The sequence below is a fragment of the Bufo bufo genome, chromosome 1 (assembly GCF_905171765.1).
Source record: "Bufo bufo chromosome 1, aBufBuf1.1, whole genome shotgun sequence".
NCBI lineage: Eukaryota > Metazoa > Chordata > Amphibia > Anura > Bufonidae > Bufo > Bufo bufo.
This window is the reverse complement of record NC_053389.1, coordinates 483,690,880-483,708,608: the sequence shown is the minus strand read 5'-3', so window position 1 is coordinate 483,708,608 and position 17,729 is coordinate 483,690,880.

Sequence of the window (17,729 nt, the reverse complement as noted above, 5' to 3'; positions counted from 1 at the left end):
GCAATGCAAAGAGAGGAGTCTGAAGAAGAGGAGTCAGAGGAGGAAGGTGGCTTTGAGGAGGTGGAAGACCAACCACAGCAGGCGTCCCAGGGGGCTTGTTGTCACTTTTCGGGGACCCTTGGGGTTGTACGTGGCTGGGTGGAGGAAGAGACCTTCAATGACTTCAGTGAGGACAAGGAATGGGACATGGCTAGCTTGGTATCCAACCTTATGCAAATGGGGAGTTTGCGTTTGTGCAAATGGACTGTTTGCGGTGCGTTAAATGGGGAGTTTGGTCTGTCACTGTGAAGCGGGCGTAACATAGAAACATAGAAACATAGAATGTGTTGGCAGATAAGAACCATTTGGCCCATCTAGTCTGTCCAATATACTAAATACTATGGATAGCCCCTGGCTTTATCTTATATGAAGGATGGCCTTATGCCTATCCCATGCATGCTTAAACTCCTCCACTGTATTTGCAGCTGCCACTTCTGCAGGAAGGCTATTCCATGCATCCACTACTCTCTCAGTAAAGTAATACTTCCTGATATTACTTTTAAACCTTTGCCCCTCTAATTTAAAACTATGTCCTCTTGTAGCAGTTTTTCTTCTTTTAAATATTCTTTCCTCTTTTACCTTGTTGATTCCCTTTATGTATTTAAAAGTTTCTATCATATCCCCTCTGTCTCGTCTTTCTTCCAAGCTATACATGTTAAGGTCCTTTAATCTTTCCTGGTAAGTTTTATCCTGCAATCCATGTACCAGTTTAGTAGCTCTTCTCTGAACTCTCTCCAAAGTATCAATATCCTTCTGGAGATATGGTCTCCAGTACTGAGCACAATACTCCAAATGAGGTCTCACTAGTGCTCTGTAGAGCGGCATGAGCACCTCCCTCTTTCTACTGGTAATTCCTCTTGCTATACACCCAAGCATTCTGCTAGCATTTCCTGCTGCTCTGTGACATTGTCTGCCTACCTTTAAGTCTTCTGAAATAATGATCCCTAAATCCCTTTCCTCAGATACTGAGGTTAGGACTGTATCACTGATTTTATATTCTGCTCTTGGGTTTTTACGTCCCAGGTGCATTATCTTGCACTTATAAACATTAAATTTTAGTTGCCAGATTTTTGACCATTCCTCTAGTTTTCCTAAGTCCTTTTCCATTTGGTGTATTCCTCCTGGAACATCAACCCTGTTACAAATCTTTGTGTCATCAGCAAAAAGACACACCTTACCATTGAGGCCTTCTGCAATTTCGCTGACAGTTGACTTAGAACCTCTTCCTCTGTAAAGACACATGCGTCAAAAGATTCATTAGTCTTCTTTCCCAACTGAGGTCCTTCTCCTTCATTTTCCTTTGTAAAAACTGAACAGAAGTATTCATTGAGGCAGTCAGCTAGTTCTTTATCTTCTTCCATATACCTTCCTTCTTTAGTTTTTAATTTGGTAATTCCTTGTTTTAGTTTCCTTTTTTCATTTATGTATCTGAAGAATGCCTTATCGCCTTTTTTCCCTGACTGAGCTAATTTCTCTTCTGCCTGTGCTTTAGAAGCTCTTATAACTTGTTTGGCCTCTCTCTGCCTAATCTTATAAATTTGTCTGTCATCCTCGTTTTTTTTTTTTTTATAATTCCTAAATGCTATCTTTTTGTTTTTAATGATTTTGGCCACTTCAGCTGAGTACCACAGTGGTCTCTTCCTTTTTTTGCTTTTACTGACCAGCCTAATGCAATCTTCTGTTGCCTTCAATAGTGCCACTTTTAAGTAGTCCCATTTCTCCTGGACTCCAATGAAACTGTTCCAGTCTGATAGGGACTCGTATACCTCTAATCTTATTTTAGAAAAGTCAGTTTTTCTAAAATCTAAAACTTTAGTTTTTTTGTGGTGTGACTCAGTCACTGTACTTATAGTAAACCACACTGACTGGTGATCACTAGATCCCAAGCTTTCCCCTACAGTAATATCAGATACCAAATTCCCATTTGTGAATACTAAATCTAAAATGGCCTCCTTCCGGGTTGGCTCCTCCACTACTTGCTGTAGAGATAATCCCAGTAGGGAATTTAGAATATCTGTACTCTTGGCAGAACTAGCTATTTTGGTTTTCCAGTTTACATCTGGAAGATTGAAGTCTCCCATAATGATAACTTCCCCCTTCAATGTCATTTTAGCTATTTCCTCAACTAGTAGATCATCTAATTCTTTGACTTGGGTAGGTGGTCTATATATAACACCTACACGAGTTACCTTATGATTATTAAGCTGCAAGGTAACCCAAACTGACTCTAAATTGTTCTCGCTAACTTGTATCAAATTCGATTTTATGCTATCTTTCACATACAGGGCCACCCCTCCCCCTTCTTGCCTTCTCTGTCTTTCCTGTACAGAGAGAACCCTGGTATTGATATATCCCAGTCATTACTCCCCTTGAACCACGTCTCAGTAACAGCCACTACATCTATATTCTCAGATGCCATTATAGCCTCAAGCTCATTGATCTTATTCCCTAGACTGCGAGCATTTGTAGACAAGACTCTGAGCTTGTCATTTCTTAACCTTTGTGCTACTGGCCTCTTCTGGCATTGTTCCGGGGGGCAGTCGGACTGCTGGATTATCACTCTTTTGCCCCCCTTTCCTAGTTTAAATGCTTCTTAGCAAATACTTGGAACTGTTCACTGAGGACATTCGTTCCCTTGAGAGAAAGATGCAAACCATCTTTCTTGTACAGTTCATTTCCATTCCAACAAGAGCTATCATGAGACACAAAGCCAAACCCTTGGTTCAGACACCATTCACCAAGCCATACATTGAATTCCTTAATGCGCATCTTCCTGTCATGCTGAAGGTTATGCACAGGCAAAACTGCAGAGAATGAAACGGTTGATGCAACCTCCCGTATATCCTTTCCAAGTGTATGAAAAGCTTCTTTCACCTTTGAAACCTCATTGCAAGCCAGATCGTTTGTCCCAAGATGGAGAATAACATCCACATCCCTTTCCTGCTTTGCTTGCCTAACTATATTTAGGATCCGTCGTCTATCCCTGCTAGCGGTAGCACCAGGGAGACATCTCACAACTCCATTCTCCTCAAACTTCACACCTCTTATGATGGAATCGCCCACCAACAGCTGCTTACTATCAATCCTCACCTTCTCCTTTTTGTCTTTGGCTGCAGTCTTGCATACTTTAGGCATGGGAGATGATTGTTTCTCACCCACTGTGCTTGAGCCATCCTCCATGTTGCTCTTACACTCTGAAAGTGCTGCAAATGAATTATGGAGAGCCACAGACTGTGGGACATGCCTTCTATCCACAACTCTCAGTCTACCTGAACCTACAGGTTCAGGTAGTGTAACCCTTACACTACCTGATCGATACACACACTGGATGTTTTAAAGCACGTTATTCCAAACAATTTAGGAATGTTAGGTGATTTATGCCCTTTATGGATTAAAACCCGACTCTGTGTCAACTACGTAATTTTCCATGGGAGTTTTGCCATGGATCCCCCTCCGGCATGCCACAGTCCAGGTGTTAGTCCCCTTGAAACAACTTTTCCATCACTATTGTGGCCAGAAAGAGTCCCCGTGGGTTTTAAAATTCGCCTGCCTATTGAAGTCCATGGCGGTTCGCCCGGTTCGCCCGGAAAATTTTATGTTCGCGACATCTCTATCGAGCATTGCGATGCTCATTACATTGCGGTGTTTGGCCGGACACCGTGTGTGCTCGAGCGCACTGCTCGAGTCTCCTCCCCGTAAGTTTGTTGGCTGCTATGCAGCCAATAAACGTGCGGGGAGATACTGGCACTCAATGTCATGCCGTAGCCATGTTGGTAACTGGCATTACAGTGATTGGCTGGCCAGAACGCATTATCACCCGATGACACGTGGTTCGGCTCATTCTTAGTCAGGGAGAGCTGCAGCAGAAGGGACAGATATTGTAGGGACAGGAATTTTTTTATTTATTTTTTCAGGCAGGGTTTACTGTTGAAAGGTGTTAGAGACCCAAAAGTCCTTTTAAGGACTATTGTTTTATCTGGCTGCAATATATATTATTAGCGCAACCTGCACTAAATTGCATGCAATTGTTTGGCCGCTGATGACAGTGACACAACCTCTGCTACATCTGTTGTGTTACAATTGCGCATCCTTAATATCTGTGGCATTAAATTTTTTATTAGCTGCTGCTGGCATCGACATTACCTGCGCTACAACTCCTGTATAACGTTTGCGCATCCTAAATATCTGTGACATTCAGCGTAATTTTTTCTTAGCTGCTGGTGAAAGCGACATTACCTGTGCTACATCTCCTGTAAAACTTTTGCGCATCCTAAATATCTACAGTAGCGCATACACTTACAAAACCTGCGCTATTGTATGTGTGACATACTTGCAAGCATATATACCATTTAAAATGCTCAAAGCGAGCAGTAAGGGACGGGGAAGTGGCCGTGCTGCTGTTGGTGCCCTGGGTACGGTGAAACTGTGCCTGCTGCCATAGCACAAAAAAACCACACTCATCCACAATACCTAGCTTCATGTCCCAGTTTGCAGGGCGGCGCAGATAATGCTTCCAGTTGGTTAAGCACCTCCCTATCTTCCACAAAGTCCAGTCTCAGTAGCCAAGAGTCTGGTCAACAGAATCCTCACCCTGATCCTCTTTCCTCCCACCATGGAGAGTCTTGGCAAACAAGTGATCCCACACTTGGATATTTCAAGGAGCTCTTTTCAGCTCCATTCCTTGATTTGGGCCTCTCGCCAAGTCCACTTGAAGAGGGACATGAGGAGAACTTGAGCATCCACAGTCAGAAGAAGATGATGGTGGGGAACAGCAATTAGTGTTTCACAAGGTGGATGATGATGATGAGACACAGTTACCAAAAAGTCAACAGCAATTAGTATCTAAAGAGGTTCATAATGAGGTTGAGACACAGTTGTCAATAAGTGAGGTTCTTGTTAGGTCAACAAATCAGGAAAATGACCAGAGTGAGGAAGTGGAAGAGTAGGTGGTGGACGATGAAATCACTGACCCAACCTGGGAAGGTATGCCTTCCGCCCTGCACCTGGACCTTTGCAAGCACCATCAGCTAGCACATCCACTTCTGTGTCTCAGCACAGCGTACAGATGTCTATACCCCAGGCCTTTGAACAAAAGCGCAAACACCCAGCCACCAACCCACAGGCCATAGCACTAAATACGCACCTTTTCAAATTGCTGGCCCTGGAAATGTTGCCTAAAGGCTTGCGAACACTGAGGCCTTCCCTCGCTACTCAGCCCCTAGCTGCCACTATTTTTACCGATGTGCAGTCCCCGCCTTACACCAGCATGTGTCCCGTAACATCACCCTGACCAACGCAGTTATTGGGAACATCCACTTAACGACTGACACATGGACAAGTGCTTTTGGGCCAGTGAAGCTACATTTCCCTGGGTGAACATTGTGGAGGCCGGGAGCGAGTCATACGCTGGGATGGCACAGGTGCTATCGACGCCAAGGATTGCTGGCCCTACTTCCATCAGGATTTCCGCCACCACCTACATTAGTGGCTGCAACCCTCCCTTCTCCTCCTTCACCTCCTCCTCTACTTTCACCTCTGAATTCTCATCTTGCAACACCAGTCAGCCATCAGTTTCTCAAAACCTACCCCAATTTGCCTGAGCTACTTTTGAAGGTGTGCCGCCACGTGTGTGCCCATTTCTGAAAGTCATCTACAGCTGCAGCCGGTCTGTGAATGCTGCAACAGCGCTTGCAACTGTTGTGCGATGTGAGCACACGCTGGAACTCCACGTTCCACATGTTGGCCAGGCTTTGTGAGCAGCAGAGGGCAGTAGTGGAATACCAGCTGCAACATGGTATTCGCCTTTCCAGTCAGCTTCCGCTCTTCACAAGCAATGAGTGGGCATGGATATCTGACCTCTGTGAGGTTTTATGCAATTTTGAGGAATCCGCTATTATCAGCATAACCATCCCACGTCTGTGTCTACTCAAACACTCGCTGCTCACAATTAAGGCGGACGCTTTGCATGTGGAAGAGGTGGAAATAGTGGAAGAAAGTACACAGGGTGATAGCCAGACCACCCTCAGTTCGTCTTTTCAGCGCGAATTGGATGATGATTAGGAAGAGGAGCAGGAGAAGGTCGCCTCTGCTACAGAGGGCAATACCCATAGCAGATTTATTCCATCTGTTCAGCGTGGATGGGCCGAAGAGGAGGAAGAGGATGAGGTGATTGAGAGTCATCCTCCTGATGAGATCAGCGAAGCCTTATCTGTTGGGACTCTGGCATGCATGGCTGACTTTATGTTATGCTGCCTTTCCCGTGACCCTCGCGTTATACGCATTTTGGCTAACACTGATTACTGGCTGTTCACCCTTCTCGACCCCCGCTACAAAGAGAACTTCTCATCTCTTACTCCTGTGGTGGAGAGGACTAGCAAAAGGGTGCAATACCAGAAGGTTCTTGTGGAAAAATTGCTCCAAAAATTTCTAGCTGACAACGCTGGAGGCAGAGTCCGTAGTTCCTTTGGCAACCGAGAAGGGGAGATGAGGGGAACACACAGCACTTCCAATAGAGGCAGGGCAACACTCTCCAAGGCCTATGACAGTTTTTTGAACCCCCGCCAGCACCCTCAACCTGATGCACGGCCTAGTGTCACAAGGAGGAGAAAGACCATGTCAGCGTCCTCAGTGATCCCTCTGTGCCTTACAACTATTGGGTGTCCAAACTGGACACGTGACACGAACTGACGCTCTACTCTTTGGAGGTGCTGGCCTGCCCTGCCGTCAGCGCTTTGTCAGAGCGCGTATTTAGTGCTGCTGGGGGCATAATAATTGATAAGCGCATCCGCCTGTCACCTGAAAATTCTGACAGGTTGACTCTTATAAAAATGAACAAGGCCTGGATCGCCCCTGACTTCTCTACTCCACCAGAGGAAAGCGGCTGACATAAAGGCACTTTAAATGTGGCTTTTATGGTGTATTGAATACACTGTATTCCCATGCTCCCCTCCCACCACAAAAAAGGGTATATGTTTCAATCTTCCATTTCTCTTCCTCCTCCATCATATCAACATGCTTAGTTATTAGGCTGCCCTCGCTCCTAATGTTTTAGAGGGTCAGCTCAGCAGCAGACCCTCACCCATAATGTGCTAGAGGGTCACCAGCAGGCCCTCGCCCATAATGTTTTAGATGGTCAGATCAGCAGCAGGCACTAGCCCCTAATGTTTTAGAGGGTCAACTCAGCAGCAGACCCTCACCCCTAATGTTTTAGATGGTCAGATCAGCAGCATGCCTTTGCCCCTAATGTTTTAGAGGGTCAGCAGCAGACCCTTACCCCTAATGTTTTAGATGGTCATATCAGAAGCAGGCCCTCACCCCTAATGTTTTAGAGGGTCAGCTCAGCAGCAGACTCTCACCCCTAATGTTTTAGATGGTCAGATCAGCAGCGGGCCCTCACCCCTAATGTTTTAGAGGGTCACCAGCAGGCTCTTGCTCCTCATGTTTTTGAGGGTCACCAGCAGGCCATTAATCATAATTTTTCAAGGGTGTGTATGATGCCCTCCTTTATGTGTAATAAAGGGTGTATTGGAGTGCCGGTTCCTTGTAATTTTTGGCAGCCCTTTCACTTAGTGCATAGCCTTTATGAGTGTAGGAGTCCCACTACATGAACAATTGCTCCACAATGTGAATGAGGCCCTCCTCTATGTGATATACAGGTTGTATCGGAGTGCCTCTTTCTTGTAATTTTTGGCAGCACTTGCACAAGTAAATATACAGGAAAGAATGTTTCCTAACAATTTCTCCTCTAAATTCAATTTTATCTTCGGTTTTGTACGTATTATTGTCAGTCTGTAAAAGTGTCGTACTACTCGGACAACATCGTTCCCAGCAGCGACCTGGAAGTTCAAGATGCATCCAGACATCCTACCCATGTTGTTCCGGAACCATTTCAGTGGTGTTTCCATCAATTCCTTACCTTCAGAGCAGGGGGTGCCTGGTTTAATGCTTGGGTTCTCTCATTGAGAGAGCACCCGAGCATCCCGAGGTATTCTACTCGAGCACCAGAGCACTTGAGCACTTTGTTGCTCGATCAACACTAATGGGCATAGATGAATCAGAATTTACCCTAAGACTACTTTCATACTTGCGGCAGAGTGATCCGGCAAGCATGCAAACGGACAGCATTTGTAGACGGATCCGGATGCCGATCCGTCTTACAAATGCATTGCAAGAACGGATCCGTCTCTCCGGATATCATCCGGAGAAACAGATCCGTTATATTTTTTTTTCACATTTTTACCAGTCTGAGCATTCGCAGACCGGAAGGACGGATCCGGCATTGCGGTATTTTTAATGCAGGAACCGGCAATGCAATGTAAATTAATGCTCAATACGGCATTCCGGCAACTGCATGCTGCGGTATTTCCTCCGTCTCAAACGCCGTTCTGTGACTGAACTGAAGACATCTTGATGCATCCTGAACGGATTTCTTTTCATTCAGAATGCATGGGGATAAAACTGATCAGTTCTTTTCCGGTATTGTGCCCCTATGATTGAACTCAGTGCCGGAAAAGAAAAACGCTAGTGTGAAAGTACCCTTATCTGTCCAGGATATTATACCCTCGAAGTATGTGCACTATCGTATACATCCAGGGAACCATCTGTGAATGTGTGCAAAATCTCTAACTTGTGTATAATATGCTTTATTATCTGGTTGAGCAATAGGCCTCTTGATTTAGAGGTACCTATTGTAGGGATATCTATTATTGAACTGGTGTGGAGTTATTTGTTTCGGCTCTAAATATACCCTATTTTTTTATTAGGATATGTTGGATTATCTAGCCAGCATACTTGGTACTTTATATGCATCACTGCCCCTGATGAACCCCAGATTACATACTTCAGTAGAGAAACATATTGGATCAAAGAGACTGGCTGTAAGTATCTCTGGGCGAAGGTGTTAGCCTTAATTACCTTCCCGATAAAGGCATTAGTTCTAATCATTCTACTGAGGCAGTGGTCGGCAAAGTGCGGCTCGCGAGCCACAAGCGGCTCTTTAGATCTTTGAATGCGGCTCTTTGGTGCGGGCTGGCGGGTGGGCGGCCGCGCAGCCATATCGCGCCGCTCAAGCTGCTTGCAAAATGTCCATCATGCGCCTCCTGCCCGTCTGTCTGCTCCTTCCACTTTATGAATGAAGCAGGCAGGCGGGGCAGGAGGCGCATGACGGAGGGTGAGATGTCACGCTGCGCACAGCAGCAGAAGGGCGGGCAGCAGCGGACTTTCGGCAGAACACCGGCCATGTGAGGAGTGGTGAAGAGGCCGCCGCTCAGGAGGAGTGAAATGTCCTGCAGCAGAAAGGTAGGAGCTGCCCCCGGTGTGTGCTCAGCGCCAGGCACTGCACCAGCCCCGCCGCAAGTGTCCCTGCCTCCTCCCTTCCCCCCACTAATACATTACTTTACTTACCTGAGGGCACTTCTGGGGGATATCTGTGGAGGGCACTTCTGGGGGATATCTGTGGAGTGCACTTATGGGGGATATCTGTGGAGGGCACTTATGGGGGATATCTGTGGAGGGCACTTATGGGGGATATCTGTAGAGGGAACTTATGGGGGATATCTGTGGAGGGCACATATATAGCATCTTATGCTATATATGTGTCATCCACAGATATCCCCCATAAGTGCCCTCCACAGATATCCCCCATAAGTGCGTCATCCACAGATATCCCCCATAAGTGCGTCATCCACAGATATCCCCCATAGGTGCGTCATCCACAGATATCCCCCATAAGTGCGTCATCCACAGATATCCCCCATAAGTGCGTCATCCTCAGATATCCCCCATAAGTGCGTCATCCACAGATATCCCCCATAAGTGCGTCATCCACAGATATCCCCCATAAGTGTGTCATCCACAGATATCCCCCATAAGTGTGCCCTCCACAGATATCCCCCATAAGTGCGCCCTCCACAGATATCCTTCATAAGTGCGTCATCCACATTACATCCACATCTGCAGATAAGTTTAATGAAAGTAAAAAATGATAAAATGAAATAATAATCAAGATCCAAATAAAAGAAAGTACATATTAAAGTATGTAAAAACACACTCTGGGCTCATGCCCACGAATGTAAGGGCGCTGTGCCTGTGCTGCGGACCGCAAATAGCGGTCCACAATGCACGGACACAGACCATGGGGCAGCTGCTTGAGGATCGCGGACCCATTCACTTGAATGGGGTTCGTGATCCGCATCTGACTGCCCGCACCGCAAAAAAGTAGCGCATGCTGAAGTGAATGGGTCCATGATGCGGGCTGCACACGGCCGTGTGCAGCCCGCATCATGGACCCATTCACTTCAATGGGTCCAGGATCCAGGATATGAGTGCTACAGTGTGCTTCGTGGTGCTTCTGGCTGTGCCTCCGCACCGCAAAAAAGTAGTGCATGCGCTACTTTTTTGTGGTGCGGAGGCACAGCCAGAAGAACCACGGAAGCACTCTGTAGCACTCATATCCCGGATCCTGGACCCATTGAAGTAAATAGGTCCTTGATGCGGGCTGCACACGGCCAGTGCCCGTGTATTGCGGACCCGCCGTATGCGGCCTGCAATATGGCAACGGCGGGCACACGGTCGTGTGCATGAGCCCTAATAGTCCTCACTGGTACTGTTGACGCAATATTTTAGGTTTTAAAAATGTGGCTCTCGAAAAAAAATTCAATCGTGGTTTTGGCGATATTTGGCTCAGTTGACAAAAAAGTTTGCCCACCACTGTACTGAGGGAAGCACTCAGATAAAATAGGAGTGGTCAGTACTCCTGATATATTCACTGTCTCTCACCTATCCCTGGGGGGAACATTCCTCTATCTGTCTGTGAAGGTAAACTTGACCTTTCAGGATATTTGGTCTTTAGCTACTTCCAGTTTTATTTTTACATTATAAAGGAAGAATAGATTATCAAGAGTGTCTGGAGAAAAGGGAAACTGCCTGTCTATGGTGAATTCAGTAAGGGAATTAACTTTGGTTAGTACCTTTTCCCTTTCTCCTTTCCTTTATCTGTCAGGAACCACCTCATATAGGTGATCCCGCTAAGATAGGTGACCCCAAACTAGACAACACCAAAACACCAATAAGAGTAGAGTGTGATAAAGGTAGCTAAGAAGACAATGGGATCACATTTATCCATGCGGCTATTCCGCTTTAGGTATTTGTTCAGAATTAATTTGTCATGAATCGCGATAAATCTGGTATATCCAGGCCCCTCTACCTCATTATATCATCCCACTTGGTGGCCCAATCTCATTGTGAAAGTCTGGAACTTAAACTACAGGGAGAGTGCAGGGAGACTGCAGGGGTAGTGTATTGCAGTGTGCATTATATTCTAGTGCACCCAGATTCATAGTTTGTAGGTACTGTGCCGTCTGTATTACAGGCAGTTATAATTTATCGCTGTCTACATCACTGTGCAGGGCACCAAGATTCATAGCTAGTCCCTTCTGTTAGCTGTTGAATTACTGTACGTCAGTATTACAGGTCAATAAAAGCGTCAGGTCTAATTTATTGCCATGGACTTAACTGTGCAAGTTGTCAGCAGCAGTGACAGTAACAGTGTGCACCAAGATTTAGAGATAATCCCTTCCGTTAAACAAAAAGAAAAGCATACAGCACCCTTCAGTAAAAAAAAAAAAAAAAACATGTGCAGGAGTTGTGTCTAAATGGCTCCTTAGGATTCATGCACATGTGTGTGTACAGCCTGTGCTGTATATTGGGGACCTCAAATTGCGGTCCCCAATGCATGTGCACCATCCGTGTACCTGGTGCTGATGGATTTAGACCCATTCAACTTGAATGGGTCAGTCATCCGTCCGCACCGTCAAATGGGACGCACGTGGTCAGTACCCATATATTACGGACTCGCTGTTTGCGGGCCGCAGTACAGGCATGGCTGGCACAGGTTCATGTGCATGATGCCTTAGTGGAACAAACTAAATAAATGGAGGCAGCGCCAATAAAGTAGTGAAGAAAAAAATGTTCTAATGCATGTTGTGGCAGTCCAAACACATGCTTTTAAATCCCTTTTGTTAGCTGTTGAATGGGTGGGGACAGTGGTGGCAGCAGCAGTGACAATAGTGGCCCCATGGCAGTTCGGGACGGTGGTGGCAGCAGCAGTAGTGGCCGCATGACAGGGTGGGGATGGTGGTGACAGTCAAAGTGGTGGCCCTATAATAGAGTGGTGATCATGGCAGCAGCAATAGTGGCCCCATGACAGAGTGGGGATGGTGGCAGCATCAACAACAGTAGTGGCCCTATGACAGAGTGAGGAGGGGAGGCAGCAGCAGTGGTAGTAATGTTGTGTTAACATCACTGTTTATTTTTCCGTTCTTCTGATCAGAAGAACAGAAAATAATAATAATAATATTTCAGACATTAAATCTTTGGTCAGTATTTTGCATCAGTATTTGCAAGCCAAAAACATTAATGGGTCCAAAACAGAGATAAAATATAATGGAATTATTTGCACCTAATCTGTGTTTTGACCCACTCTTTCTTTAGGCTTATCAATTCTGATCAAATACTGATACAAAACACTAACCAAATACTGACTGTCTAAAAGGGGCCTTATGCTCAATTTGCATCCCTTTTGGCCATTTGCATCTGAAATCAGTTATTTTAAACCAGGAAAAAAAAGTCCTGCATGCACTTTAATGACCTCTTTCATATGGTCAGTCTTTGGTCAGTGTTTTGCATCAGTAATTGTAAGCCACAAACAGGAGTGTGTTCAAAACAGAGATAATATGTAATGGCAATATTTGCATCTCATCTGTGTTTTGGACCCACTCCTGCTTTTGGCTTACAAATTCTGATCAAATACTGACCGTGTAAGAGGCCATACGGATGATCAAAATACAGGGTCCTTTTTTCTGTTCTTCTGACGGTTTAGAAGAATGGAAAAAAACACTATGAAGTTATCACTGACAAACAGGGACAATAGTGGCTCCATAACAGAGTTGGTATGGGGGCCAAAAGTAGTGGCCATAACAAGAACAATAGTGGGGAAGAGGGGCAACAGCAGTGGCATAAAGTACTAGACGATGGCAGATCACAGTAATAGCAGAATCCAACAACAGCAAGGTAATTGCAAGGCCCAGTGGCATGCCTATCCTTTTCAAAAAATTTAACATGTACATATCAGTAGGCCAAGAAGCCCCTTTGTAGGAATGGCAGTAGAAGCAGCAGGTGGTGGCATCAGACAAGTGGCAGCATCAGAATGGTGGCAACAGCACATGGCCAGAAGCAGCAGCTCATTTTGCAGAATATTCTGGTGTCGTAGAACACTATAGTATGATCATTAGTGTCAAAATGATCTATTGTGTTGCATCAGGCACCAGTGTCTGGAAATCCTGGTTGATCCACGCCTGATTCATCTTTATGAACGTTAGTCTCTCAACATTTTGGGAGGAAAAGCAAGTTTTCTTACAGTAAACTATGCCCCCCGCAGCACTGAACACCTGCACTGAGGCCACACTATGATGCCAGTTGCGGCCATAAGTTTTCATGCCAGGGTAGTCCAGAGGATCTTGGCTCATGGATGACAGGATGCAGTCCAAGTATGCCACCACCTGCTGGTTAAGGTGTCCTACTAGTGCTGAGTGGTTTCTTCAGTAGGCGGCTGAAGAAAACTGCTCATCATAGACTCCAAACTGAAGTTGCTGCATATGGAGCTGGTGCTGCTCCTGACCCCCCCCCCCCCCCCCCCACCAGTCATGAGCATAGAGGGGCCACACTCAGACCTTCGTGAGGACGGGCGATGGTGCTTGTAGGCAGGGGGGGCGCACTCACCTGGCCCAACAGTTCTTGTCACTGACGGGCTGTTTGTTTTCAGAATGAAGCAGGGAGACCTCTCCGCTCCCTGCGTTACTGTTCTTCAGAGCTCAGGCGCTCCCCCTGCAAGCCACACATCACGCTGCTGGCTGTGGGAGTAGAGCTGAAGGCCCGGAAATTGGCCTTCAGCACAGCCAGCAGAGTGATGTGAGTGTGGGAGCGCATCATTAGGGAAGAGGGTAAGTATGTTTTTTTTGTCGTCGTCCCCCCATAAAGCTGGAAAAAGGGGGCAACAACTAGAGTGAGGGGGCACAAAAGAGCATAACCACTGTGAGGGCACATATCTGGGTATAACTACTGTAAGGAGGCACATATCTGGCATAACTGCTGTGAGGGGGTCACATATCTGGCATAACCACTGTGAAGGGGAACCAAATGGAAAAGGACTTAGGAAAACTAGAGCAATGGTCAAAAATCTGGCAACTGAAATTTAATTTTGATAAGTGCAAGATAATGCACCTGGGGCGTAAAAACCCAAGAGCAGAATATAAAATCAGTGATACAGTCCTAACCTCAGTATCTGAGGAAAGGGATTTAGGGGTCATTATTTCAGAAGACTTAAAGGTAGGCAGACAATGTCATAGAGCAGCAGGAAATGCTAGCAGAATGCTTGGGTGTATAGGGAGAGGCATTACCAGTAGAAAGAGGGAGGTGCTCATGCCGCTCTACAGAGCACTAGTGAGACCTCATTTGGAGTATTGTGCGCAGTACTGGAGACCATATCTCCAGAAGGATATTGATACTTTGGAGAGAGTTCGGAGAAGAGCTACTAAACTAGTACATGGATTGCAGGATAAAACTTACCAGGAAAGATTAAAGGACCTTAACATGTATAGCTTGGAAGAAAGACGAGACAGAGGTAAAAGAGGAGAGAATATTTAAAAGAAGTAAAACTGCTACAAGAGGACATAGTTTTAAATTAGAGGGGCAAAGGTTTAAAAGTAATATCAGGAAGTATTACTTTACTGAGTGAGTAGTGGATGCATGGAATAGCCTTCCTGCAGAAGTGGTAGCTGCAAATACAGTGGAGGAGTTTAAGCATGCATGGGATAGGCATAAGGCCATCCTTCATATAAGATAGGGCCAGGGGCTATTCACAGTATTCAGTATATTGGGCAGACTAGATGGGCCAAATGGTTCTTATCTGCCGACACATTCTATGTTTCGACACATTCTATATCTGGCATAACCACTGTGAGGGGCACATAGCTGGCATAACTATTGTGAGGGGCACATATCTGGCATAGCCACTGTGAGGGGCACATATCATCCATTACTACTGTGAGGGGCACATATCTGACATAACTACTGTGGGGGGCACATATGTGGGCATAACTACTGTGAGGGCGCACATATCTGGCATAACTACTGTGAGGCGGCACATATCTTGGCATAACTACTGTGAGGGGACACAAAAGTTGACATAACTACTGTGACAGGAACAAAGGTGGGCATAACTGCTGTGAGGGGCCAAAAGGAGGACATAACTTTTTTCAAGGGACCACAAAGTTGGCTTAATTACTGTGCGGGGCCACATTGGGGGCATTAGTACTGTGAGGGGCCACAATGTAGGCATTAGTACTATGCAGTAGCATTTAGTGGAAATGTCCTAGATTACCCTGTTATACATTGGCATTGCTCAGTCTTACAGGCCAGCACAGCGCCCCCCTGCTGGTGATTTCACAGGGGCAGTCACCATCCCTTTCTTATGTGATTATTCTTTTTCTCTCCATCACCACAGGGACCTTGTTCTGGATCCAGCGGACATCACGCCGACCCCCAGCGACACCCTGGATGAGGTAGGACCAGATTTTATTAGGACTGGTTGAGTGTAGCCATGCATTGGGCTTAGGGCTCTTTAACACGAGCGGATCCTGTGTGGGTAATACGCTGCATGAAAAACAGCCAAGCCCTGTTCCAGACAGCAGAGATGCAGAGCATTAACATGATGGATAATGCTCCGTGCCTCTCTGTGATCTTTTTACTACAAAATTACGATGACAACTTTATCGATGATTTTGTAGTAAAAAGATCACAGAGAGGCAAAGTGCATTATCAATCATGTTAATGCTCCATGTATCTGCTGTCCGAAACGGGGCTTGGCTCTCTTTCACGCAGCGGATTACCCGCACGGCATCCACTTGTGTGAAAGAGCCCTTAGTGTAAAGAAAATCTGCCGCCTCTTTGTAAAAATGGGGGGAGGCCCGATCCAAAGTTTGCACCGGGGCCCATAGCACTTTAGTTATGCCACTGTCAGTAAGCATTCAAGAAAGCATGCATCTAGCCATTCGCGCTAGGGACTCCCTGTCTCCATCTCCACTGCATACTGCTGTGGTCTGTCGGGGTCATCTGCATCGCCTTTGACATTGTCTTGCAGCTCCTCATGCTCCTCCTGTTGCTAGGGCAGATAAATCACCTAGTTGTGTATAGAATTCCTGGGCATTTAGGTCCTTCTCCTCATCATCATGCTATTCATGTCTCAGATGGCCGAGAGATGTAGGTGCCACGTCTTCTGTCCCCTCGCCAATCAAATTTGTCAGCATCTCCTCCAGGACATGAAGGAGTGGAATGACATCTTTCATCCCGTAGTTCTGCCGACTGACAAATAAAGTTGCCTCCTCAAAGAGCCTGAGCAAACGGCACGTGTTACGCATGAGCTGCTGCTGGCTAAAGTGGAAGTTACATCGGGGAGTAGACCTGTCCGTCTGCTGCAATAACAAATTGTTGACCGCCTTCCTCTGCTCGTACAGGCGGTCTAACATATGGAGCATGGAGTTCCAATAGGTGGAAATGTTGCATATCAGGGGATAATGCCTTTGCAGCTCAGTTTCCTGGACATTTTTAACAGCCCTTTCAGTTCATTCGAAGACTTGAGGAACCAGGTAACAACAAGATTTAAGATGTGTCATGCAGGGCGCATGTGTCAGCCCTCCCTGATGCATCGCAGACAAATATTCTTCCCGCAAACAGTAACCATGGTTCCTATCTCAAATAGGCAAGGAGACAGCAAGTGGTCAATTTCTTTATTGATGATGCTTAGCAATTCCTCCCCAGTGTGGCTTCATTCGCAGAACCACATGACAACGCCTAGCTTTGCATAGGTGATATGCTGGAGGACGACTGTGCCTACATTGAAGGGTGAGAACAAGGTGGAGGATTCGGAGGAATAGGAGGACATTGGCACAGAAATCTGAGCATTACAACATGGAGGTGGCATTGCCATCACCTGTCCAAGTTGTCGGTGTGCCTTGGGCAGAACCACATTTACTTTGTGGGTTGTGAACAACATATATTGTCCTTGACCATAGTTGCAACTCCATATATCAGCACTGGCGTGAACTCTACCAGACACTGAGAGGCCCAACGCCTGCCCACCTTCTGCTCAACATACGTGTGCAGGGCTGTTATAACTTTTTTGGGAAAGTACATCAGCTTGGGACTCACCACCTTGGGTGGGTAAAAACCATCAGTTCTCTGAAATGAGTCAATTACATGGATAGGGAGGGACAGTAGTACCAGCAACTTTGCCAGGTGCACGTTCAGCTTCTGGGCTGTTAGATGTGCATGCATACTGTCGTCTTTTAGCAATTGCCTCGGTGATCGATTGCTGTTGAAACAAGTGATAAGTAGTAGTAGAGGGATGAGCATCAGGAGCTATAGACAAAGTTGAAGTCGAAGTGAAGGAACAACAGCTTCCTTCTGCTGACATTGGCGAGCCCTGTCTGCTGGAGAGGAAGTACGGGCTGATGGGGGATGTAACAGTTGCTGCATCAGTCTGTAACACTAAATGAGTGGCACAGTTTTCCTACTCCACTTTATGGTGATGCTCCATGTATTGATGCAGGGCCCTTGTGCCAACATTAGCACCCTGG